Raw genomic sequence first — 27,677 nt, forward strand, 5'->3', positions numbered from 1 at the left:
TACACTTAAAATTATGCACTATCTGGACTTTTTCTATAGTCCTTGTTTAAAATAAAAAAAAACACGACGTTTCGGAGGCTGGCTCTGTTTCCGTCTTCAGGCGAGAGTTATCTATTCAGTTGGGTCCGTTGGGTAGAGCTAGTCTCCGTCACTGAGAAAAGCCCAGATATTCCATAATTTAAAGTGTAATCCACCATCGTCACAACGCTTTAGAATTGAGCTTAGTTAGCTTGCTAAGTAGCTAACTAGATTCCCTACCTAAAGCCTCGTCACTTTTATCTCGTCGTCCGTCATAAGTGCCAAAGCAAACAGTGGCCAGTCGGAGTGCCCTGTAGATGCTGGGAAAACATTGTCACATTCATAATTGCGTAATTATTACAGTCTCTCTTTGTTCTTCCTGCAACACCATCTTTGCATGCGCGGGATTTCTGCAACAAAATATATTTGCTCCAATGGAAATATTGAAACTGATGTTAAATGAAGTTTTGAAAACGTGGACAGGTTTGTATTATGTTAGGACTTTGTTCGTTAATGGGTTTTTTTGATGACGATAGCGAATCTTTGGATCCTGTAACAACAGAGAATTTAATTCTAAAGTTTTCTGGCTGTAGTAAGCGTACATTACATTTAATATTGCTGGATTTCTGGACTTTGTCTATCGTCAAGTGTTCTGGAAGTAACACCTTTTGGAAACTGGATGTGTTTCCGTCCTGTGTGAAGAAATGTGGAGTATAACTGTTTAGCTATGACCGTTATAAAAAGCTAACTTCAGTTCAGCGGACAATCATAGTAATTTTAAAATATAATATTAAAACAGTCCTATTTGTATCTCTTTGTTATTAGTATGATCAAATCAAGAAGGATAAGTTGAGAGAGACATGTGGGATTTATAAAAATGTGAGAAATACGTACAATATTTTAATTGGAAATCCTGAAGTAAAGAGACTATTCGGAATACCTAGATGTAGACGGAAATATAATGGAACTTAGGGGAGCACAGTGAGTGGATGTGAATTTGATTAATTTGCCTCAGGGTAAGGACAGACTGCAATGAGCATTCGGTTTCCGTAAAAGTCGGGGTATTTTCGAGCTACTATCAGCTTCTCAGAAATTACGCTGCTCCATTGTGTCCCTTATGTATTTGTTTTCACATGTGGAAAGGCCCTCTTTTAAAATACTGTAGATGTTTAAGTAAACATTGTACTGGGACCTGTCTGCATGAAACCGCTTACCTTTGAGCAGTTGACAGTTGCTTTACTAGCCATAAAGTTCTTGAGTTCATCACAGTATTCACAGAATGCCACTATTATACCACGTCGAAAAAACTTTCAATAGAAGGGATATGTATAATAATGACAAACTTGTGTCTTGCAGTTTTACAACGAAAGTTTTTGGAGAAATTTGATATAATTGGATTTGAGTTTCATATAAGAAGCGTTGATTGTGAATACAGACAAATGTGAAATTGTCCCCGAAGCATTTAGATTCCGTGTATCTTATTTAATCGAAATATTTTGTTAAGTATCGAGATAAAATATTTGAATAGACTAAATGGATGAAAATTAATTTCTTTGTCCTGTTTTCGTTCTACGCATTTTGTGCAAAGACCGTATAAAATTAATGAGTGTAGCTCAGGTTAAAGACACCAATTATGCTTTTCCATTAATGAATGTTAATAGAAGGTTCAAATGTATCATTGGCCATGAACCGTTAATTTCAAGCCGTTCTCGTTCGAGTTGTAACACAGGCAGTTGAGATGGTGAAATATGCGAATAGCCAAAACTTTACTTTCTTGCTTTCACGCGAAAGGAAGAGAAGTATTGCCAAAAGATGAGTCTTGAGTAGACTTGGGGGAACAATATCAGCCCCCCCAAACAGCACCGGGGGGAAACATTACGCTCAAGTTCGCCTGATCTCCCCCCCAAAGCCACCCACTTGGCGTTAAGACTCTTGGCTTTCTCACATTCTTCTGACAATCCTCGGGTTTTAGATTGTCGACTTTTGCAATTTCAGGGGCCCTCTACTCGCTGGGTATTCGGAAACTACGTATAAAAACAGTCATCTCAGCGAATTCTACACCCGGAAAGGTGATAGAACAACTTTATTTTATTTAATGACACTCTATCATCTCCAAAAGTCGATCTGAAGTATTTAAAGATTACTTTGTTATGCGAGTAGAATGGTAGATCGAGTTGGAAGTAGCACGTAGAAAAGGCTTTTAATAAGGCGATTCTGGCGTAGGCCTACTTAAACGTTCCGACAGCGAATTTGCACAAAAGAGAGTTGAATAGATCCTCAGAAGTCTTGTCAAGATAACCAATAACCAAGCCAATATCCAAACCGGGTTCCTCTCGAGGAGAGTGTAGGTATTCCAACCAGTTTGACAGAGCGGAATTACTGGAGCGGTAGTCGCACGTGTTAATGGCAGTCCACCGTACTCTTCCAGTTTTATCATCAGAGAAAGAGATGTCGCCAATCATTGGACTGGAGGAGGGGTGAGAACATTAGCGAAAATATTAAATTTAAATTTAATCGCTGTTCGTATCAGGAATCGAACCCCGGTCGACCAACTCATAGCCTAGAGGCGGAGGCTTGAAGCTGAACACTCACCTACATCTAGTGCCAAAGTTAAAAATTCGTGGAGTTATGGGCTACCTCCACTCCCCCCCATACGTCTTCATGACGTGGTTTTTAATGAAGTTCCTAAATATCTCATTTACCCTTAACGACTCACTGTCGCTACTTGTACATCTATTTTAGTTTATTCCAGTTTATTGTAACATTATTTGAATTTATTAAAAATACTTCTGTGTGTTACAATCGCAAACAGGTTAACATATGGATATAATTTTCTTCAATAAATTTGTTGATTTGCTATTTATTTATTATTTGTAGTGTTCTGTCTGACGACAGGTCCATATATTATGAACAGGATCCTTCCAACCTCTTCAGGTTGTCAGGGACCTGCTCATACATATATACATTCTTGGCAGAGATGATCAGAAGTGATTTGCCATTGCCTTCTTCTGTGTGTGAGTGGAGTAATTGTTGGGATGCCACGGAGAAACCGGGGAAGCCCCCGGAGGAAAACTCCGTGATGCCTAGACCACGGCCTTACCCAACACAAGTTATTAATTTGAGCACCATTATATATTAATTTATATTTATTATACACTTAAAATTAATATAAATTTCTGTGAGAACTATTTATTTTTCACTATACTAGTCGTACAATATTAAAAAAAATGTACGCGGGTAGCATAAATCATACCGGTTGGCCGTGGTTTGATAACCCTTTGTTCTAAAGTTTAACCTGGTGCTCTTATGAAATACGAGTAGGCTTAATACGAACAGAGCAAAAATTGTTTGTCCATTAATGTGACACACTCTCTCCTTATATCTCTCACTGAAACGTAATTTCGCTTTGATATTTATAATCTATTGGATTTACTGAATAAATGCATCCAATATATTTAGTCATATATTATACAAATAATGAGAAATTTATAATAATTTAATTTTATTGTTAGCTGAATGATTTGAATGTATTAAAGTTGTTGTCAGATTACAAAAGCCAGCAGATAACACAAATTCCATTGTTTTGTACGGACTCTGTACTTCAGTGTAGAGAAATGATTTATGCGAATTCGATACGTAATGGAATGCAAACGGAAATCAACTGTTGGTGAAGGGAAGAGAAGATTCTGTGCGTGGGAAGTTGAAAATTTACATGCGGCCAGGATACATTGCCACATCGATCATTAAAAGTTATTAATGTCATTAATAGACCACTGGGCGTAACAGCGACACATGTCGTTGTCCATTTCAAAATTCAGAATAAATGTGTGTTGTACGGGATCCTGGTTTTGTATTAGACTATTTCATGACATCGTATCAGCTGCTGACGTTTTGCACCACGAAACGATGTTAATATTGTTGTTTTGGATGGTAAAGTGTCCATAGAAGCGGTTGTCTGTTTTAATAATTACTGCTGAGCAATGCTAGGTAAATACAAACAATTGGCGAAGAACTTACGTCCGGTATTTTCAAAGTCAACTGCTTTGATTTTGAGAAAGAGGCTCGATAGGGGCTCCATATTCACTAGAATCAGTTCTGACACAGTGTCGTTAAAAAGATATGCTTCCCTTTAGGAAATAGAATCCGTACAATTCGCCTGATTCCAGGATCAAACGAACAGAATGCTCCACATGAAAATATTTTATTAACAATTATTCTTTTAACGACGATATATCAATTGCACTGGTTATGTCGCATCTCTTAGGCAAAATACATGCAATTACTAAGGAAGAAAATTATATATTCACAACATAGTAAGCGTATTGAAATTTGTAATGCAACTTTGACCCGTATAGTGACATGTCGCTATATTTACAGATTTTTAAAAGACAACATCAAATATAGAATCCTGTCCGGCTTACTAACTCACGTCTTGTGACAGATTCTTTTCTTGAAACCCTCACAGCCGCTCACGTGGTCAGAACTGTAAATCCCCTCCTCTGCATGAAACTCTCCAAGATCCGTTACTATGTTCGCAAGTTCTGAGTCAAAAGAATCAGGTCCTTAAGATCCACTTTAATATTATCATCCCGTTTACTTCCTAGCTATCTCTTCCCTTCAAGTTTTTGTACGTGCTTCATGTCCTCCCCATCTTATTTTCCTAGATTTAGTCATAATACTAACAGCACTACGCGAAGAAAGCTGATGGTTGTGGAAGTTTCTGATTCATTCTTTCGCTTAATTTGTCTTAGATTCAAATATTATTCTGCGCACATTCATATTTTGTTCATCAGAGTGAAAAGCCATGTTTCATACCCATACAAAACAGCAGGAAGAATTTTATTTTATAAATGTTTGTCTTTTTGAAAACGTGTGACTGAATTTTACATAGAAATTTGGAGGAGGATTACGTTGTGACTTAAACGGTTTTCGCCGTTGTGCTTGGTATTCGTTGTAATATAATATCGGTTGAATTAGGCATAGGTAATGAGCAAAATATTGGGGTCGGGGTTCAAGGGGGGAGGGGTAGAAAGGAAGGCAATGACGCTTGAAATTTACAAACTTTGAACCGAGCGGAACAGCAAACAGCTAAACAAAACACTCGTGGAAACGGTTCACTGCTCGCCTGCTCGGAGCCGAAACAATGCACTGGCCAATAAAACACGGCACATTTATATAAAAATATTCTAATTTAGTATCCTCACTATTTCTCCACGTCCGCTCCAGACGCCACTGTGCAGTGTACAGGCTTAGTATCAACATCTGGTAGCAGACAACGTCATCAGAATTCGAATGGTATAATCCCTGTAGATGAACGGATTTAACGCGCCCCCCAGAAATAATCACGATTTCAGATTTTGCAAGATTAAATTTAAGAGGAATAAATTTCACATCATTCCTACTTAATTGTTTCTAAAGAGAGCAAACAACTATCAATGTGGCCGATTAAAAGTATGTGACTGATTTTGACAAAAGTGCACTACAATTTATAATTTTTTTTGGGGGGGGGGATTCCCCATAATATTTTTTTATAAGAACAAATTCCCTCTCACGCTACTCCTGAGAGCTGTTAGTCCAGTCAGAGAAGGTGGATGCTCCTGTTCTCATAAACGCCTCGTGATGCTAAAATCCATTTTTCCAAAGATGTTTCTTTATATAACAAATCTAGGTGATGAATAATGTCTAAAACACTAAACCTTGTGATTTTTGAAACTTTTAATTGGGACTAATCGGAAAAATGTTTCCTTAATTTTAAGTAAGTACACATACTACTTACTTTAAATGAATCTGGAACAAAGACTTGTATAAAAACTGTTCATTTATCAACGAAGGCGTAAGATAAAATGACGTAGGAAACAGTTTTTTTTTTAAGATATACAATTTTTGTTTCAAACATATTGTGTATACGCATATAGTATTATAAATATCCAACCAACACCAAGGAACAAAATCCTTTTTAAAATCTACTAGTCTCTCAACTTGTTAAGAAATTCTCTGCTAATTACCACGTTTACAAGAAACCATCAAAGGTCGTTCATTACTGGGACATCAATCCAGTCTAGTCACAGAATTCCTTTGTTATTTTCGGAGATCAAAACATGCAACAGACGGACAGACTTAACTTTTAATTTATGAGTTTACTTCATGGATTTCATGGAGAAATTACATAACCTAAAATGGAATCATGAATCTCAGCTTCGCATGATACATTTACCTTACCGTACTATGTACTTAATTAAACCTAACTATCATTTCCTTTGCTACACTGACTTGCAGATTATTTTGTCGTTTTAATATATCATTTTACGTAACATTTCGAGTATAAAATTATATAGCAGTAAAGACCTTTAGATGGATAATTGAACTTCAAGGTCAATCTCTGGTTCGTGGGAATCCAAGAACACACGCCTCGGTATATGTCTGCAAGGGCTGCGTTGTATATGTATTGGGCCTTGTGTAGTATTGTAATATTTAGGTTATTCGTATTAACTATCTCCCTGGTAGCAAAACCCGCAGGTCCAACACCGACAGCACCAAAGCCCGCCACCTGACACGACCCTGAGTCAACTCCATCCATTTGCCATCCTCACAGTCCACCCCCCTAAAGCTCATCTTCATATTATCCTCCCATCTCCTCCTTGGTCTTCCCAGTGGTCTTTTCCAGAAGAATTCCCTGCGTAAGTCCTGTGTGCACCCCCTTGCCTTCTCCCCGTGCGTGGTACATGTCCAGCCCATCGGAGCCTCCTAGATCTCACTGTCCTCACTATGCTAGGTGACCCGTACAATTCACACAGCTTCTTCTTATTCAATATTCTAAATTCCCCAATTATTTCATCCCTGCTAGGTCCAAATATCCTCCTGAGCACCCTGTTTTCAAACACTCGTAATATACATTCTTCCCTCAAAGTAAGAGACCATGTTTCATAACCATACAAGACACCCGACAAAACTAATGTTTTATATACCCTGATCTTCGGAGTTTTGAATGGTTATATGTGCTAGACCTATGAATTTTCAACGCAATCCTTATTTCTGAGCTTAATTTCAGAAAAAATCCCTCGTTTCTAAGGCCTTTCATCACGCATTGGTGCGTGCTTGTGGGGGTGGGACAGATGTTAGGGGTGCCCAACACGTGAGCGGAAGTCAACAGGTGACAGACAGATTGGTGAACAAGTGGATAATTAGAGTGGATGAAATCGTGATTAAATTACGACACGCGATTACAATTGTCAGATAATATAAGTTACAACAGGTGCGTTCAAATCAATGACATGATTTTATATTAAATTCCTGTTACATGAAGCCGTAGTTATAATAGTCTATTTCGTTATTATTTCTTACGTTAATTAAGTCAACAAGGATAAGATAGGAGAAGCATGTAGCACACCAGAGACATATGTAGAAGAATGAGTTACATCTTCGGCACGAAAACCTCAACGGAAGATATCACTTGAGTAACCTGGATGTAGATTGCAGTATAATATTAAAATGTTCCTACGAGTACAGGAAACCGGGCATGAGATTATAGACTGAATACATTTGTTCCAGAACGGAGTCCAGTTTCGTTTTCTAATGTGGCGTCTGTGATGAATCTTACGGACCCATTTTCCATTTTTGGGCGAAGGTGTTGTTTTTCTTAAGTTTTTATTAGATGTACATATCGGTCTGTAAGTAGAAGATTGAAAGAAACACTAAAGAATTTGAAAGAATTTATAAAAGAATTTAGAGAATAAAATGCAAAATATATAAATTATAGTTAGAAAGTAACAATAAAATAAAAATAAAATGAAATAAAATAAAAGTAAATCTAAAATAAAACATACCAAAGATGTAGGAGTGATTGTTCCAAAATGGAAAAACAAACGTAATGAAAACCTCACCAAATGGAATCATATTTGAGTTTTAAGTTCTTAGATATTTTACACCTGATGATGGTTTTATAAAAACTGAAACATGTTGTGTAAATGTTCCGAAATGTAAATCGATCAATCGATATGGAACATCAATGATATTTTATTATCTTAATTATAAGAAATTTTAAATATTGTGATAAGACGGATTAAAATAAATAATTGTTATAATATTCACAATATGACGCAATTACACTATCTTATAAAATAGGGCTCAAAGCATTTTTATTTTGAACTCTGACATATTAAGTTAGTTATGTATGAACTGAGGCTATAAAGGTTAAATAAATGTTCATAATTTGTATTTGTAGTTAAAGGACGATAATTAAATTATAGATCAACGGTCTTCGTAGAGTAATTACAAAATAATTTGCTGTCAGAATAAATGGCCTGCGTTCATCGCCATCAGTACATAATCTCTAATTGAACTGCATCCTCATCGACTTCAGTACATTGTACACTATCTTAGGAAGGTATGTTGTTTAATATTATCCTTTCATGTACATATTTATACCATAATTTCTGTGACATTATCAAAAAAAAAAATATTCTTTCTTACAATGCAGGCTAAATTAAGTAAAGTATGGTACTGAAATCACAGGATTATGTCACAAAAATATTAATATCCTGCCTATTTTAATCTGCGATTTAATTTTAAAAGAATTCCATAACGTTGAGAATAAAATATTTATTTTATGAAATCTTATATTTGTTTGAGTATTTGTAATCTCTTTGCATGTTAGATTTTCTTGACTTGCGAAGGAACCGTTTTTAGCTTAGAAGTTCGCGTAGTAATTAATTTAAAAGCAGGTCGACTGAGAATTTACCACCGGAAACAAAACTGACTTAACAAATTTAGTGTAAATCTGACAGTTGATTTCCGAATTATTAGGTAGATAGATCCAAAGAAGATAAAGAAAGTTGGATGATATAAAGTCAGCAGTGGCTGAGACGATAGAAAATGCATATAAGGAAAAAGGAGACACAAAAAACTGTTTAGTCCTTTGATTAATATGAGCACGCAGCTTCGCGTGCATTTGTTATTCTTTTTAGGTATTTTGTAACAAAACAGAATATATAATTGAATGCATAAAATATACCTAGTAGAAATATACTTTCAGTGTAAGGTGTAGAAATTTCTTGTGCAACTGACAAATCTGGAACATTAATAAATATTACAGCTTTGTTGTCATACGTCCTGTGTTGAGTGGAGAGAAATGTACAATGGGTCCACATCTCAGGGCGAAGTTCATTTGGGACTGCCAAGATGTAGGAGTGCCGGTATTCGTCATCAGGGGATTTCAAAAAGTGTACACACGCACGTGCGTGTGATGTACGCATTATTCGTTTCAAACCCCAGTCATCAGAGAGGTCAGTTCATGCGAAAAGATTCGTTTAAGAACAATACAGACGAGATAAAATGTTTTTTGTTTTGGATTCTTGCGAAGACGGTGATGAACTTTCAGGTTCCATAGAATATGTAATCTTCTCAAGAAGGATTCTGCTTCTCGGAGTTTGTCAGTCAGTCACTCACTTAGTTGCATTTTCCTTCAAATAATTTCTACCAAACTGTTTCTACTCTAGTCTGATCTGATACCTTGTTTCTGTACAGTATAATTTTACATTTGTTGCATACGTTGTAAGTGTTCTGACAATTTTGTTTTGTATTCGTCTACTTTATTGTTATTGATGCACTTTTCTTGATTTGTTTTCTTTTTTTTAAAAAATTTCCTTTCAATGTTCACATGTTTTGTTAACGTGTTTCACAAGAACAAGCAAGAATGAATTACAGAAATAAAAAATTAATGCTGATGTGGGTAACTGAATTAAGTAACATGTGCACTAATCACAGTTAACTCTTTAAATTCCGGTGGTACTTATGTGTACCGCCTACGTTAACAATCAATAACTCTGAATTTCGTATTTGTGGTTCGTATGATTATTTCCGTAAACAGCGTTAACAATTTGATCTTTGTAATAATGAAGGCGTGTGTTTTCTTTTCGGTACGGACTGATTTCTTAGATATTATTTAGACGAGTTTCGGATTCAAAGGGTTAAAAATAATTGGGGCTTATATGAAAGAAAACAACTACATGCAACTGGTAAATACAGTCTTTCTGACGTCTGAGCCTACGATGGTTTGCGCATTTCGTTGTGTTTGTGAGATTTCTATCCTGTACATTTAAAGGATAGTCAATACGTGACATCTCGGACGCTGTCCTATGTATTAAGCAGCTACTATGTGCCGAATGTAAAATGGACATTTTGGTATACCAAGAGTAAGGAAATAGACCATCATCTATGAGAAACAAGTTCGTATATTTCTCTCCTTTTTTTGTATGAAACTTTGGAGAATTCGTGTGAATTATTCAGTAGCTATTAAGTACAAATCCTTGTACACACGGGACTCCATCCTTTACTGTAAAAAAGTTTCCAGCGGATTCTTTAAAAAAGGGGTGAAAGTTTTGATTAATTTTATTTTTGTTCTGTGCTAGAAAGCGGCGTATAAAATGAATGAATATCCGATTGGATGTATGTAGCATTAAGTCAACTCGTGAGCGTTCTAAGGTTCGAATATAATTGCATAACTCAAACTACAAAGGCAGAGACAAAAATTATTACTTCAATAGTTTGCGCAGAAATGTTAGTTTGACTCTAATTTATTCGGTCAATGAGAAGTCTGCATTTTTTTAATAACTCCGCGGACCAGAAGCTTTTTGAGTTGCCAAGCTGGTTAGTCAACGACACATACCAACCTTATAAATCAAATCAAGGATCGTGGTAATCTGGGTTAAGACACATTACAGTTTTGCGGGTGGTCGCAAGATTGTCGGTGGAACAGTTCCTGGAAAGAAGACTGGGGCAGCAGAATTATCTTAAATAATGGTACCAGATGCAATATTACACGATATCATAGCAGAGAATCACAATCTGTATTTTACAGCCGTGGATAACAAAATAAAATAAATAAAATCTAAACAAGTACATACCTGAATAATGCGCCTTAAAAATTAACCATTCGAAACCGAAGATAACCGAAATAATATTTAAAAATTGATTACTTTAAGATCCTTTATTACAAAGACCAGTTGGATAATTCTGTTCAAGAAAATCGCTCTATACTCTTGATAAACATGCGAAACCCGTAAATGCACTGTGCTAGAAAAATCCTGAGCTACTCATTATCGAAGTGAGTAGTACATATGGTTACCATTAGGCTTTAATCGGTTAAGAGCGTTAGGAATTAAAGCGTAATACAAATAAGTATAAAGTCTGCCGACCTCACTGGTTTATTAAAAGTTTTCCAAATAAAAGAAACGTCTTTCAATTTGCGCATTGCGTCACGGTATGAAGCCGCTGTAGCTTCAGAATTGAAAGTAATCTGCATTTGATCACCAGTTTACAGAAATTAATGGGTTTTTATAGATTACATTATCTACTTGTATTACTTGCAAGCTAGAAAACTAGCTAACTAACTAACTAACCAGATGGCTTACCGAACCCGAAGATTCATCACCGAATTCACCAATACCCTCCACTGGACCCTGCCCTGGGCCAACAAAATCCAACTGCCTTTAACTCCTATCTCCCATAGATCCCGCCTGAGGTTATCCTCCCATCTACGTCTAGGTCTCCCCAGAGGTCTCTTCCCCTCAGGCTTCCCAAATAGTGGACCCAACCAACCAGATGGCTTACCGAACTTGAAGGTTCATCACCGAATTAACCAAAGCCTTCCACCGGACCCTGTCCTGGGCCAACGAAATCCAGTCTCCTTCAACTCCTATCTCCTATAGATCCCGCCTGAGATTATCCTCCCATCTACGTCTAGGTCTCCCCAGCTGTCTCTTCCCCTCAGGCTTCCCAAATAGTGGACCCAATCAACCAGATGGCTTAGGAAACTCGAAGGTCCATCACCGAACTACCCAAAGCCCTCCACCGGACCCTGTCCTGGGCCAACAAAATCCAGTCTCCTTCAACTCCTATCTCCCATAGATCCCGCCTGACATTATTCTCCCATCTACGTCTAGGTCTCCCCAGTGGTCTCTTCCCCTCAGGCTTTCCAAATAGTGGACCCAACCAACCAGATGGCTTACGGAACCCGAAGGTTCATCACCGAACTAACCAAAGCCCTCCACCAGACCCTGTCCTGGGCCAACAAAATCCAGTTTCCTTCAACTCCTATCTCCCATAGATCCCGCCTGAGGTTATCCTCCCATCTACGTCTAGGTCTCCCCAGCGGTCTCTTCCCCTCAGGTTTCCCAAATAGTGGACCCAACCAACCAGATGGCTTACGGAACGCGAAGGTTCATCACCGAACTAACCAAAGCCCTCCACCAGACCCTGTCCTGGGCCAACAAAATCCAGTTTCCTTCAACTCCTATCTCCCATAGATCCCGCCTGAGGTTATCCTCCCATCTACGTCTAGGTCTCCCCAGCTGTCTCTTCCCCTCAGGCTTCCCAAATAGTGGACCCAACCAACCAGATGGCTTAGGAAACTCGAAGGTCCATCACCGAACTACCCAAAGCCCTCCACCAGACCCTGTCCTGGGCCAACAAAATCCAGTTTCCTTCAACTCCTATCTCCCATAGATCCCGCCTGAGATTATCCTCCCATCTACGCCTAGGTCTCCCCAACTGGCTCTTCCCCTCAGGCTTCCCAACCAGTACCCGGTGCACACCTCTTGTCCCATCCATGCGCGCTAAATGCCCTGCCCATCTCATTATTCTCGACTTAATCACCCTGACAATACTGGGGGAGGAGTACAAATTTTTAAGCTCGTCATCATGCAGTTTTCTCCACGCCCCATCGTCTTCTCTCCTAGGCCCTAGGCTAGAAAACATGTGTAGTTATTTTATTTCAGTTTTAAAGATCAGTAACACGCCATATTATTTCTTTCATTTCGTATTCAGGATAAACACTTTCCATGCCCTTTCGAAATCCTGTTAAAGAAAGTGATATATCGCCTTGTCGATAAGATAGATGTTATAATAACGCATTCTTCTGGGAAAGTAGAGATCTCTGGATACTTTAAAATATTTTTGCAGGAGTTGGGCCTTCGACTGACGTGGCCTGCTACAGAAACGGACCGTTCAATTGGGATGCTGTATTCTGTACCACTTCCCTGCCCCCTCTTCGCTGCTATTCTATCGCAGACACCCCCCCCCCTTACGTCCGTGTTTGACAGTTCTTTTAAATTACAATTCCTTTGGCCTCGTCCGTCTCTTTAAATACTTTTCATATCTCACGGTTTGGCCTGCCATCTTTTTTTTTGTTAAAATTCGAACCTGTAATTCTTCTGTACTGTAAAACTGCAGTTGTGTGTATGTTTATTGGATATATTTTTTAAATGACGTTAAAATTCCGTGTTAGGGAAAAAATGTATTGGTTTCTGCTATTATTTTAAGTCTACAGGTGTCATAAATGTAAAATAACAATGAGAAGATGAATGGAAAGTCTTAAATATAGGACACTCAGAACACTGTTTCATTCTTAAAGAAAACAGAAAACACATTTAGATGGACGCCCTGATTTATCGGATCCAGTAAACAGATACGACACCAGCATGTTTACATTAACTTAACACAGGTAATCACATGCTTACACATTCAGCTAATTGTGAAATTACTGTTGTCTGTCAAGTAATAAATAGATAGAGTAGTAATTTAGCTCAAATTCATTAACCCTTTGAAGCCGAAGATCGTCTGAATATTATTTATGAATTCAGTCCGTACCGCGAAGAAAACACTACACCTCACCATTACGAAAATCAGCTGGTTAACCCTTTGAAGCCGAAGCTCGTCTTCATAATATTTACGAATCCAGACCGTACCGCGAAGAAAACACTTCACTTAACCATTAGAAGTCGAATCAGGCGGTACCACATAAGATTTAACATCCCGGTCAAAGCCTTAATATAAGCAGTCACATGTTTGGGTACGGGCCCATATGTAGGTGTCTGTCTGTATGCACTAATGCTTTGGAGAGGTTAAATACTAGCGAAACTAATTGGATGCCACTTAACAATACACTCGTAACAACCATCATTCGCCGGAAACAAGACACTGTGTTTCTTAAACGAAACCTCGAGGTTGTTATTTGTAAATTACTGAAATGAAACGTGTTATAAGACCATAATTTTACCTTTAGTTTCGTATTGGTTTGAAACTTGGTCTCGGACCGAAGGGAGGAGCGGGTTCTGAGAAGAATATTCGGACCCAAGAGATGAAGGAAGTTGCATAATGAGGAACTAGATAAATTGTGCTCCTAGCCAGATTTGGTTAGATTGATTGAAGTCGAGGAGGATAAGATGGACAGAGCGTGTAGCCTGTTAGACGTTTATCGCCATCGACAGGCATCAGACTACACGGTCAACATCCCAGAAGACATTCATCGTTTAGAAATTAAATTGTGGTTAAAATATCAGGACACTGAATTGTTTTGTCACAGAATAGAAAAACCCATATTACTACTCAAATTCTCCGTCTCGCACTGCTGACTCATAGACGCTTCGCCTCTGCGGACATGTACGTAGTAGGACTGTGACGTATTTACTGCACATTTTATTGGACGTTTTAAAGTCACTTCACTTCCTATGATCGCAATAAGCAACTAACAGAGAGCCGTAACGAACATTTTACGTTTCTCAATTTCTCCTACTCGGTTGGTGAACTACACATTCAACCATGTAATGTGGCTTCTAACCCACAAGACTGCTCCCATATGTTCGCGATTGCAAAACTTTATTCCATGCAAACATAATTGCTGGTTTATACTTTAATTACTGGACTAATAAAGTCGTAAACCTATTTATATTGTCGTGGATTGCGTATATCGTGACCGAACCTCTTTTTCTTTTGAGTTTGCGTTCTCAGCCCGTGTACGTTTTGGGTTTAGTACAAAAATGGTTTACGTGTTATTAAAGTGATCTTCATTTTCATGGCTTTCTATGAGTATTCAAGCGTTTTAAGAGATATTTCTATTGTTATGAAGCCAGAAGTTTCATCTCAGCTCAGAATTTTTACCCTGTTTTGAACCAGTTCGTTGAAGTTTATACTCCCATGTTTGATAGCCCTAAAACCCATTTTAATATTCTGTTTCCTTTTTATTTATATATTTCTGCTTCATGTTCTTGACGTTATGACCATTAAGTTTTCATTTAAATGTGTAATTATCTATTTTTAAAATAATATTTTTTCCACTTTAAATAAAAGTACGAAATTTGAACTGGGAATTTTTAACCTACTTTCTTCCCATTACGTATTTCGTGCTACACGTAGCTTAATACTAATCTAGAATATAATTCGTAGAAAAATTAACCTCTTATCGTAGGCGATATCAGTCATTTACTAAGTTGAATCGTCTCTACAGAGGATTGTCCACCTAACACCGGGATTTTGCGGTCCACAGCTTCGATATTAACTGTCTGTAGCTTTCATTCTCTTACTATATCATATTTGTTCTTATAACTGTAAACATACTCAACCCTTTTCTGTTTCCAACCATATATTACTGATTTAATTATCTCATGTTATTATTATTATTATTATTATTATTTAGTGTTCTGTCTGACGACAGGTCCATATGAACAGGATCCTTCCATCCTTTTCTCGGACTGGGACCTGTTCATATACGTTCTTGGCAGATGATCCAGAAGTGGTTTGCCATTGCCTTCTTCTGTGTGTGAATGGAGTAATTGTTGGGATGCCACGGAGGAAAACTCCGTGTTGCCTAGACCACGGCATTGCCCAACACAAGTTATAAATTCGGGCACCGCCGGGAATCGAACCCGAGACCCCAGGATTACAAGGCCAGCGTTGTAACCGCTAGACCACCTCATCTTATTATTATTTAGTGTTCTGTGTGACGACAGGTCCATATGAACAGGATCCTTCCATCCTTTTCTCGGACTGGGACCTGTTCATATACGTTCTTGGCAGATGATCCAGAAGTGGTTTGCCATTGCCTTCTTCTGTGTGTGAATGGAGTAATTGTTGGGATGCCACGGAGAAACCGGGGAAGCCCCCGGAGGAAAACTCCGTGTTGCCTAGACCACGGCCTTGCCCAACACAAGTTATAAATTCGGGCACCGCCGGCAATCGAACCCGAGACCCCAGGATTACAAGGCCAGCGTTCTAACCGCTATACCCACATTTAATGTTATACAAATATTTTACTGTATTGGTACAATTTATATTTTATAAACTACCTTTCCACGAACATAATCCGTTTTATACTCAGAATTATCCCTTCTGCTTTATTTTTACCGGATATTTTAAGAATATTTGTCAAGTATTGTCCTCGGTTATAAAAATAGTGGCTCTTTCTTTCTCATATATTTTTCTCTTCCGTAGTTTCCAAACACCAGTCACACCATCTTCTCTCATACTGCGTATGCTTCCCACTCAAATCTCACACCACAATAAAATCGCACGTGTTACTATGAACGTGTGTGTACTGAATATTTTATGTGGCCTTTCTCTGACCATCACAGCCGAATGTCAGAACTGAACCCTGAAAATGGTTACGACCAGTGCGTTCCACGTCCACTCTCCACATTACTCGCGATCCATTCATAACTAATTAATACTCTTAAGATGGTTTTTGTGTGGGGGGGGAGACACTGGCATGCTCATAAAAGCCCGTTTTTGTGTGTGTGGGCGGATGCACTTATGTTGTGAACATGGTGTAGATTCTACATAGTTCATGCATCGATCCCAAAACTGTCGACTGACAGAACGACTGAACGCACCCTACCGATTCGACCGTTTCATAATCTAAAATTGAATCTTTCGCAAAGTATTTGCGCTGACATTCCGGTGACATTGGTGAAATTTCCTGTGAAATATAGACATATGAAAGTCTTTGATTGTTTTATTATTTCGAGTTGCTTTGTTTGCATTGTTCTGTTTATCATGTAAACTGTTTGTTTTGTTTTTTTGTTTGTTACTCCGGATTTTTTTACGTTTGTGTATTGTTTCTTTGTTTTAGGGTTCCAAAATGTTTTCTTTCGTCTCATTGTTTCCTGTCATTTTATTTTATCATCGTCATTAACTTGTGTCTATTTGTGCTTATATAATTCAAAATAACGATGCTGTTCTTTCCACATGAAACCGCATGAGAAATACATGAATCCAATCCACTCTCCCCCTCACCACATCCAGTTTCCGTGAGATCCGTTTTGATATTGATCTCCCATGTAAAAACTAGAAAGAACACGAATAATATTAAAATTCTAGTAGCCAAAATTGAACGTAAACGAAGTGTTGAGGAATGTAACAAATTAGATAAAGGTAAACAGAACCGATATATGCGGAAGAAACTGAATGTTTATGCATCAAATGGTGGAATGGCCACAGATAATAGGTAGACAAAAGAAAAGCGACAACGAATGTATTCTTGGTGGGGAATTAAACAATATTTGGGATTCGATAGTGCTGTGTGTATGGATATACGATTAAGCAGCTACTTCATAAAATGAAATAATGTAATGACTGTATCAGTGAGAGTTAATGATAGAATTATGAATGATACTTTGGGATTGCCCCACAAAGATGCTGTTTCCTTTATGTGGTACTATCGTAGTATTTATCTGGAGGGACTGAGGAAAACTACGCGAAACTGCATTCACAATACTCGGTATTAACATCGAGATTTTAGTAGGAACCACGAAATTTAAATATGAAGGACTAAATATAATGAAAAGTAAATAAATAAATGTCTTGCACCTCTTTTGTCGATATCGGACAATTCTGACTTGTTTCTAAAAACATCTAATTTCACTTGAAATGTTCGTTAATCATTTACCCCCCCTTGACTGTAGTTCTTTCATTGTTTTCCCCAGGACTTTGAAAGATCTTTCCCACCTGATAGTGCGTCCGACTTTACCTTGCAAAATGTAATCCTTGGCGGTTCAATTAAAGGCAACGGACTTCGATTAACCCACACCTTCACCTCATGATCAATAGCGCCTGTACGCTGCAACACGCGCGACAAAGTCAAGAGTCTAAAAATGCCCGCTGCACGCCGGAGCCAATCTCCTTGAGTGAATTAATTCCGAAATCAGAGATTTGAAGGAACTGCATGTCGTCGCTCTTACCAAACGCTTTGCCCCTTTTCTCATCCTATCAATGAGTTCTTAAGACTGGAGATGTAATGGTATAAAGGTTTAGGATGTAGAAGAGAAACTTAGAGGAGAAGGACTAGTTTTATTTGGCTCGCAAAGCAGATACCGTAATGTGATTGTTGGTGGAATTAAATGCATTGGAGTAGAGTGAAGAGTCTTGCTTTGGACACTCGTCGATGTAGAGAGAAATTCTACTAGGCTACGCACGCAGTTTATAATCAGTGGGTTAAGATACGCGCAGTTTGTTCAACTGCAGCGCGCTTTGAATCGCTTTTTGCGGAATTCTGCTTTTGTTCAAATACGTAATGCTGTTCTTTTCTTCAGCTGGTTTCTCTTTGCCCGTCTCTCCGTCTTCAATTCTCGATTTTCTTTCCTCTTTACCTGTTTTTTCTCTCATTCTCAGTTGAGTTCTTCTGTTATTTTTGCCTTTCGTGTTTTCTTTGTTTTATCCATCATGTATCTACTTTCTTAAATCACTTTTACCAAAACTCTTACTTTCCTTTCCTTACCTATTTCATAATGTTTATTCGTCTTTGAATTATTTTTTGTTTTATTCTTTCTTTCACATTTGTATTTCTTGTGGCCTATTTAACGAGTCCCTCTGTAGCTCAGACTCTATAACATAGAATGATAATATCGTTAATACATAATGAATTGGAAGGAATGTGGAAGGAAGCGACCATGATCTAATTTAGGTCATTATTCTAGTGATGGCTGTATTATGGGTTGTAGTGTAGTCTGTTATGTTTACCAACATTTCCGGGATCCTTGCTGTCTCCATCGTCAGGGCGAAACGCTGGCAAATGTCCTACCAGGCTACACGGCACTACAGCACAAAAGACAACCATCTTCGTATTCACCCGCGTGACAACCTTGAATTCTACTATCGTATTAATTACTTGTTGAGATAGGAACATCCGGTCCCTGGGCCGAGATTTGAACCAGAGATCTCCAGAACGTAAATCATGAATCCTAGCTGAAATCATTAGACACGGCTGCAAAATAATTTCATTGTCACAGAAGTAGGCCAAGAAACTGTAAATTCATTCTGGCTGTGGAAACATCCTGAATTAGGTTTCTGTTCAAAATGATTGTCCTTTACTTAATTGACGTTAACTTCTGTTGATCGCCCGGTGAAGACCATAGAGTGTTTTACAGTTCACTTATGAGAGTAAGCAGTGGCACGTGTCACACCTCCAGGACATGGAGACCGATGACACACGTTATCAGCACGAAGAAAGGTATGGGAGTAAGATAAAAGGTAAAGAGAAGTTTATGTTTGTGAATAATTTATGAATTAGTCTGTCGACCGTGGGTTTCACTCGGGAGGATTCAGCAGAATGCTGCTCAGGGACACTGAACTCGCAGTGGCCCCTGCCACCCGGGACACACACCTACCGCGTTATTTCGCGCGCTCTGCGCTGAATTAAAGATTTCTGAAGAGCATTTCTTAGCTTACCGACTACTTTATAAATCGCTTACAGGAACAATGTTTGTACTCGGGCATGTGTACTGGCTGCAGACACATGCAACGTAATTGTGCTATGCCGTCAGCACTAAAATTCATGCCTTAATGCATGTTTCATGTACATGAAAAGCACAGTTGTAAACTATGCGATCTGCTGGCTCCGACTTGTCTTTCAATCAGTCCGCATGTAACAACACGAGGACCGGTAAATGAATTTTCATTATGTTCTATACTGGAGAGATGTGACTTTACAAACAATTTTAGAACCCGGATTTCCGCAGTTATCTAGGTTAGTATGGTTATAATGGTTACCATGGTCATCTCGTAAATGTCTGAAGTCTTTCTTACGATAACAATTTCCCTATATAATTATTCCCTATTTTCATAATTTTTTGTCAATTCTTGGTATGAATTTAATAAATCCAGCTACATACAAATCTTCAAATTTTCACTAGAACTTCTGGACTTTCTCGTTGTGTTCAATCGCCCGGACACCCGTCCATACTGATGGATATTAATGGCACCGAACGTCAACGTCGAGTGAGTAGTACTTCTGGTTCCTATTCGACAGATACTGGGTTAAAATCTTCGAGACCGTCTATCCTAATTGAAGTCTGTCCAGACAGATTTTTGAATAGTGCCTTGAAACTAGACTGTGGTCGATTTCTTCCATATTCTTTCCAATCAGCTATTTGTTAATTATTCTACCATTCGACGCTATAATCTGTAGTCAGAGCAACTGAGTGTGTCGTTGTGTAAACCGTATATATATATATATATATATAAATAAATCGACAATCACCTTTGTTATAATTATTGGGAAATCGATATAAGCTTAATAAATTTTGTATGAAATTTGATAATAAACACACGTACGCAGTTAATTTACATGAAGTGTTTTGTGTTGTAACTGTTGAGTCCATATCGACGTCGCAGATAGTGGTAGTTGATATAAGTGGGCATCCCACACTGCCGGAAACCTTAATAACTAGCCTGTATAGACTGTAGATATATGCGTTTTTGTGTTAGAAAATTGATATATAAATATAATTTTTATGAGCTTATTGCAAAAGGATTTGTTTTGTTTTTTAGGCTGTCCTCCCCAGTTTCATATAAATTTCGTATGTTTAGGTTAGGTTACCCAAACGTTACACCAGGAACTCGGAATTACTGTCCCAGAAATTGAATACGGTATTGGAAATGTCATACTGCACTGTCATGTTGTTTATCACTTTCCTTTGTCTGGATATGTGTGCGCGCACGCCGTCGCCCGTCTCCCTTCATTTATTTTCTTTGCGTCCGTTGTTTTATCCGCGTCATAAGTACAGCTTGCCACAAAATAACACATCGCAACACAACACACTGGGTAGTCGAGGCTGGATTATCGTGGAGAGAAGAGAAATGCACTTCGCCTGATTTGTGCATTAGTTTTCCACTGCGTGTTAGTGTAAACGTGGAACAGTGTCTCTCTAATGATACGACCCACATCACAGTGGATATGCCTTTACTATGCTTGCCTGTTGAATTATTAATCTACACTACACATCGCTACATAATTATGAATGATGGTTAGGAACATATGTAGCCTGGGTTCTTGGACTATTTAAGGACGCTTTTGGAACTGTACAAATTTTAGGTCTACGTCAAATGACAGGATGATTGTTATGACGAATTCGAAGAAACTTGAGTGGAAATGATACGTTACTTCCATATTATTCTAACGTTATATATCGGCATTTGAGTGCAGAGGAAAATCACGATATGATTATATCAGGTGGAATAACCGATTTCAGAGTCGAGATTCGAAACCTGGACGTTGTGGAGAAGAAGCAGAGGTGATGACAATTGTATAAAATCAATGCGGGCGATGTTACTTAATATGTAAATTTACGTGTGCCTTTCGCAGTTTGTGCAAATAAAATTAAATAAGAGAAATGTGATGGCAAAGGATTTGTAGTCCTTTGAGACATTTAAAAATCTTGTCTCGGAAACTTATACAACTTTAAAAATGTGAACACAGTTGGTTTTCTCTCCCCTTAACCTGAAACCGAAGACGAAAATTGCTACCTAGATAATGGAGAATACACAAAAGAAGGGAATGAGTATTACGATATGAGCTGCTTTTACACACCTTTAGAAAATTATTTCTTCATAATTTTTATACATTTTCTCTACTTTGTTGCGTTATTACTCATTTATTTAATAATTTTTTATTCAATTTGTTTGTTTGTATTCAGGTTTTTTACCGCCACGGTGGTCTAGCGGTTAGAACGCTGGCCTTGTAATCCTGGGGTCTCGGGTTCGATTCCCGGCGGTGCCCGAATTTATAACTTGTGTTGGGCAAGGCCGTGGTCTAGGCAACACGGAGTTTTCCTCCGGGGGCTTCCCCGGTTTCTCCGTGGCATCCCAACAATTACTCCATTCACACAGAGAAGAAGGCAATGGCAAACCACTTCTGGATCATCTGCCAAGAACGTATATGAACAGGTCCCAGTCCGAGAAAAGGATGGAAGGATCCTGTTCATACGAACCTGTCGTCAGTCAGAACACTAAATAAAAATAAATAAAATTCAGGTTTACTTTTCAATTTCTTTCTCGTTCTTATCCTTTGTTTGTTTGTTTGTTTGTTTGTCCCTTTCGTTTTTTATTCACCTTTTTGTCTCTCTCTTTATGTGTCTCCATATTTTCGAGTATACTGTTCTATCCGTCTCATCTTGTTTCACGCTAAGCAATCCCTGTAGTTAATAAAGCGTCTTCAAAAAACCCGAATAAGCAATCACTTGCCTAGCTCAGTATTGTCTTTCATTGGCTAAGATAAAGGCGCGTCTGAAGGCGAGAATTAAGTGGTAGAAGCTCCAAACCTCTGGTGTACCCTGCTTAATGACGTCACTTGTTCGCTCCAATCAGTATCTCGGCGTGATTAATGTTATTGCTTTGCTGTAACTGTTCTCATGGTGGAACTAGAGCCACTTCCTGTCTAATAAAAACGAAAAGGCGGCAGGTTTAAACACTGCGGTGAAGTAAGTCTTAGTGATAAGTACCAGCAGTGGGGTTGCTGTAGACCAGCCTCATGGAACCTAGAATCAGGGATCCCTTCCCCTTCCATATAGACCTGAGATTTAATTATCCTTTCACTCATTCAAAGTTTGGCTAGAACTGCTTCCATGCCCTCTTGAAGCAATTTTTCTCATTCAGGGTCTGTTCTGTTTGCGTTACATTTCGTTGATTTTTAGTTTCATTTATTCTTTATAAATTCTAATTTCTTGAGTTATACTTCACGTACAAAATTCAGTATTGCCTTTTGTTAATCAGCATACCACATCAAAGAAAAATGAATCATAACTTAACAAGTATAGTTTCGTTTAAAAGTAGAATAAAAATAAGTTGTTGTTTTTTTACATCAGATGTAATGGTTTTTCTTACCGTCGTAACACGGTATCGTCGAATTATTCAGTGGTATTTATTCCACGCCGTGTTTAATTCTAAAATCGCATTGACTGTGCCTTGTTGTATTAACTCTTTAAAGCCCATTGGTAACTGTATCTACCAACTCCTTGAACAACCTGTAACTCTTAATAATGCTTTCAGGGTTACATTAATAATTTGTATTAACGGATTGATCGCGTAGTAACATGTCCTTAGTATTTATTCGTCAGATGTGTTTATTATGAAAGTTTGCAAGTAGCGGATTATTAATGTTAAAAAGTATTTTAAATAAAGACTTAGTTTACCTGGTTACGTATGTTGCAAACAGCATCCAAATGTATATATGAATAATTCAGTAGATTTTAGATGGCGTGGGATGCATATGTCAAGTCTGTGCCATTGCTCGGATTAAAAAAGAATGTAACCCTGTGCATGGTGGAGGGGGGGGGTCTAAAGACATCTCTTTAGTTTCTGAATGAGGTAAAAGTGTAAACAAATTAAATGTTTTAAGTTTTGGAATCGATTTCCTGGTCGTAGAACATGTTTCGACTGAGTTGTCTCGTTTACGTCTGCTTGTGAATAACAATTTTTTTAAATTTAACTTTAAATATTATACGTCGTTGCCTTTCTAAAGTTACTAATCACAATAAGCCTGTTACTGGACTGTATAATCTGTCAAATTGGCAAAAACGTCGTCAGATGTACCGAGGATCGATCACTGAAATAAAACCTAATAAACAGAATTTGTCGCACTAATGAGGAAACGTTTAAAATACGTCATGAACCGTCTTGAATTCTGTTCGTTTTAAGTAACGAGAAGCAGGTGAGGGTGATAATATTAAAATGGGAGTTACGAAAGCTGTTAGAGATGTAAGTAGGATTGAACTGACTGGTGTTATGGTCCAGAATTGTGTGTGACTGATTAGCAATGAGTTCTATATAAACATATCAATATTTTAATACGCATTTCATGATAATATGAAAATTTTCTGTTTCTACGTTTTATTCTTTTTGTCTATGCTCTACGTTCATTATCCTGTTTCTCCTTGTTTTCAGTCCTCTTCAGTATCATAATCTGCGCAGTTGTGCGCTTTTTCTGGGAAGTTGTGAGTAAAAAGTAGTTTCGATAAAGCACCGCCTTCTTGGTGCCTAGTCTCAAGATTCTATGAAACACAGCAGTACTGCACAGTGAAACAATATGTAACAGCTGAAACTCAGCGAAATCTGTAGAAGTTGAGTAGTTCTTGAAAAGAAGGTACGCATTGTCTCATTGAAGTTGCATTGCTGCTAAAGATGACTTCCTCCATTCTTTGTGCTACTTAATTTTGGAAATGTATTTTGGCAGCTGCGGTCCCAACTCCGTCTCTTGCGGTCTGTCGAATTTGTGGTTTCAGATAAAGGCAAATGGATAGTGCCAAATTCACAGTTTCTGAAACTTTGTCACAAATGAATTGTATATTTCATTCTAATGATTAAAATTTCGTCTGTTTTGTGTACGAATTTTTCGCGTAGGGTGTTAAAATAATTCTACGATGCACTAGACATTTAGTAGGCATTTGAAAACAGAGGTGTAATATACAGCTTAAAAGCAGTCTCTGCGGATTTGATCCGATTTGGAACTGATTCAAAACAAGGTACAATGATCTTTGTCATGACGTGGTAATTATTCTTTGGGTTCACTAAAGGAAGTGCGTTTATTGACCAGCTGAATATCTATCAAAGTCGGGATGTATTCAGTAGGTACCGAGTTCGAACCTGATTCTGGAGACCGGCTATTTTTACACAGGGTTTTCACTGAATTCCTCATTCCTCCCCCACGAATAGCGAGATAGTGCCTTAAAATAGGCCACGATAGCTTCTTTCCGCACGTTTCCCCTATTAATATTTTATAATTACCTTACTCTTGTCGCTGTAAAATCTATGAAGTTGATAAAAGTGTCTTCAGATGGAAAACTGTGAGTTGCCTGTTTAAAATCCTGTGCCGTGAGTCGTTAGTTGCTCAAAGAGCTGCGTGGTGGAAAACTTTCTTCAGTTTCTACATACAGTGCGCCACTAACGCTATCTTTTATAAGCTGTTTCAGTTTATCTGTAATATCCCTAAAAGGCTTCCGAAACCAAGAGCTTTGTGGGTTCAGTCGCGATAAGAAACTCGAAAAGAGGTGGCCAGTGAGGTTATATAGAAATTGCCTGATGTCCCGTCTCGGAGATGCGTCGCATGACTTGCCACGGCCTTTTCCTTATAAACTTTGATTCACTTCTTCTTCTTCTTCCTCCTATTATTCTCTTTAAATAAAAGAGAAAGTACACCCAAGTGAGGCAAGATCTGCAAGCCATATAATCTGACAAAGTTTGGAGTTATAACTGCTGTTCATGTACAGTCCCACTTCTTCGACTTGCCCGGTGTCTTCTCACTGCGCATTCTGTGTGACTTTGTTAATAGGAAACAAAAAAATAGTGCTATTTGAATTAGTGAATTTTGAATTATGGACGAGTTCTGTAGTTTCGTGGAATCACCTTCCTGTTTGTCACTGCTGTTTCAGATATTACAGCTCTTTCTACTCCTGTGAGCGATATAACACGACCTTTCTATTCCTGCGCGTATTCCAGCGGCCACGAATAAATAATCAGACTATATTTTTACTTCTATGATATTGCATTTTTGCTATCACACAAGCGTGAATTATTGTTAATCATAAAAGTTCTTTTTATTTTTAGTTAAAGGATAATGATCGGTCTTAGGTCATTCTTGTGTTTGGGGTCGTTGTCTCAAGCATGCGACGCTAGATTGTTTTGTGCGATAATTAAGAACGCCCTTTGCATTTTAAATTTGTGTGTCAAGTGTGCTGTAAAGTGTATAAGAGATCTGAGTTTGTTAAAAAAAACAAAAAAGGACCCATTACGATGTTTAAAGTTTGTTAACGTCATGATGCTTATATTATAGGACAATAATGAACTGTAAATTGAAAAGGGAGAGAAGGATAATCAGAGATACGATGGTTCAAAAATTCGTTTAGAAATATATTTAAAAATTTAATATTTCTAGTTGAAGCACTTATCTGTTCTCTCACAAATGATTCGCAAACCGACAGTGATGTTTCTGATTGCGCATACATCGTAAATTTTTGTAGAACTAGAGACATGCCTTAAGCTCGGTTTTCTTGGAACGTAACCCAGACTTGGATGGTTTTCAGGTTCACACAGTGGCGAGTATGAAAATTATTGTCTTCCGGGATGTGCTGAGTAGTCCGGTAGAAGATTACCGACGTTTTAGAAGTGCTTACTACCTCCATCGTAAGAGAGATGAGGAGTCATCATCATGACGATAGAGGCAGTAAGCACTTTAGAAAGGTCTGTGCGCTTCTGTCAGACATCTCCGATAATCTTCGTAACAGAGACTTGACAAGATTTCACACAGCCTAAAACTAACGAAACATTCATTCAGGCAGACATGCAGCCCAAACACGCTTATAGTCATCCAACCTCCAGCCCAAAAGTTTTCTTTGTTATTAAAATATTCCTTGGATACGTAATATCATTTAATTTGTTAATAACGTAAGATGGTTGATCTCAGTTTTCGTGGAATTCTCCTTAATTTTAAACCTGGCAACAGTTTGATGCCAATTGGTTGTTCGGCTGTAACACCGTCTGGCCTTGGACATAAGTATCATTGTTTCGGATGAAAGGATCGCCTCCTTCTTCAGTAAGTATTGTAACATGCCCTGATGATATAGGCGTTTATTTCCTCCGAATCTGTAGTAGTGACATTCGAGTGTGCAGATTATAATAAAACATAAGACACGAATTCAAATTTACACCGCAATGAAGACTTTAGATATCCAACATTGTGTAGACTTTGCCGATTTAAGTACTGCTGCAAGGGATCAAACTTTTGCGCGCTCCTTTGTACGCATCCCAAACTTTAGCCATCCGTTTTCCTTTCGCAGTGGCTTATTCTGATCGTGAATTAATTTCTTTGTGGCAGTCTACATTCTCCTACTTTTCCTACAGCCGCATCACCATCTGGAGCACAATATGTAGGTTGAGGGGAAATCTAGGCTTCTGAAGTCTCTAAAAATATGCATATTTTTGTTAACACCAGTAACAAAGAGAGATGAGATAGGAAAATAATGTCACGCCCTCCGAATATTTGGATGTGTTTGTTCACTTGTCAGTCATAATCTAAAGATGCTGAGAGTGTGGTATTTCAGTATAAAGATTTATTATAGTGACAAATAGTGTCTTTCCCTCAAGAACACTTAAAATGTGGACAAATCTTTCGAATAATGCAATGCACCAAAATGTTTCAGTTTGTCTATATGCATGCGCACTGATCTGCTTTATCATAATGCGGACCCATAGACGCAGTATAAATGTGCGTATAAAGAGCCCTGAACCTCTCTGTGATAAGCTCGCTAAGTGGCACAATTCCACAACTTTTACATATTTAGGCGTATCGACTTTTGACACACGTTTTTCGTGGAACGCGATTATGTATTCTCTCTGTCCTTCGGTTTGTTCGTTTACGGAAACCGCAATTACCTTAGAAATTACGCAATAAAATTTCTTATATGGACATCGTCTTTAAATTGACCGAAATTTAATAATTGTTTCCTTTGTAATAAAATACTACTCTGTCACGGTAAAGTATCCGTAAATTCGTCATGGAAAGTGTTTTCTTTTAATGTAACTGTGAAATCGCTGTTTTTTTTTATTATTTGAAGACGATTCAC

At 38.0% G+C, this 27,677-nt stretch overlaps 1 protein-coding gene and 2 long non-coding RNA genes across 10 annotated transcripts in view; 1 reads left to right on the forward strand and 2 right to left on the reverse strand.

Annotated features, from left to right (window-relative positions):
- LOC147870927 (uncharacterized) overlaps positions 1 to 27,677 on the reverse strand; it is a 474,306-nt gene that overhangs the window by 160,429 nt on the left and 286,200 nt on the right. The window lies entirely within an intron of this gene.
- LOC147870929 (paired box protein Pax-2-like) overlaps positions 1 to 27,677 on the forward strand; it is a 318,072-nt gene that overhangs the window by 131,045 nt on the left and 159,350 nt on the right. The gene's annotated exons all lie outside the window — the stretch shown is intronic.
- Positions 1 to 27,677, reverse strand: part of LOC147870930 (uncharacterized) — a 213,082-nt gene that overhangs the window by 21,548 nt on the left and 163,857 nt on the right. The window lies entirely within an intron of this gene.

Source organism: Zootermopsis nevadensis, unplaced genomic scaffold, assembly GCF_977971745.1.
Source record: "Zootermopsis nevadensis isolate Lab colony 2312 unplaced genomic scaffold, Znev_1.0 Znev_ptg000083l, whole genome shotgun sequence".
NCBI classification, from domain to species: Eukaryota; Metazoa; Arthropoda; class Insecta; order Blattodea; family Termopsidae; genus Zootermopsis; species Zootermopsis nevadensis.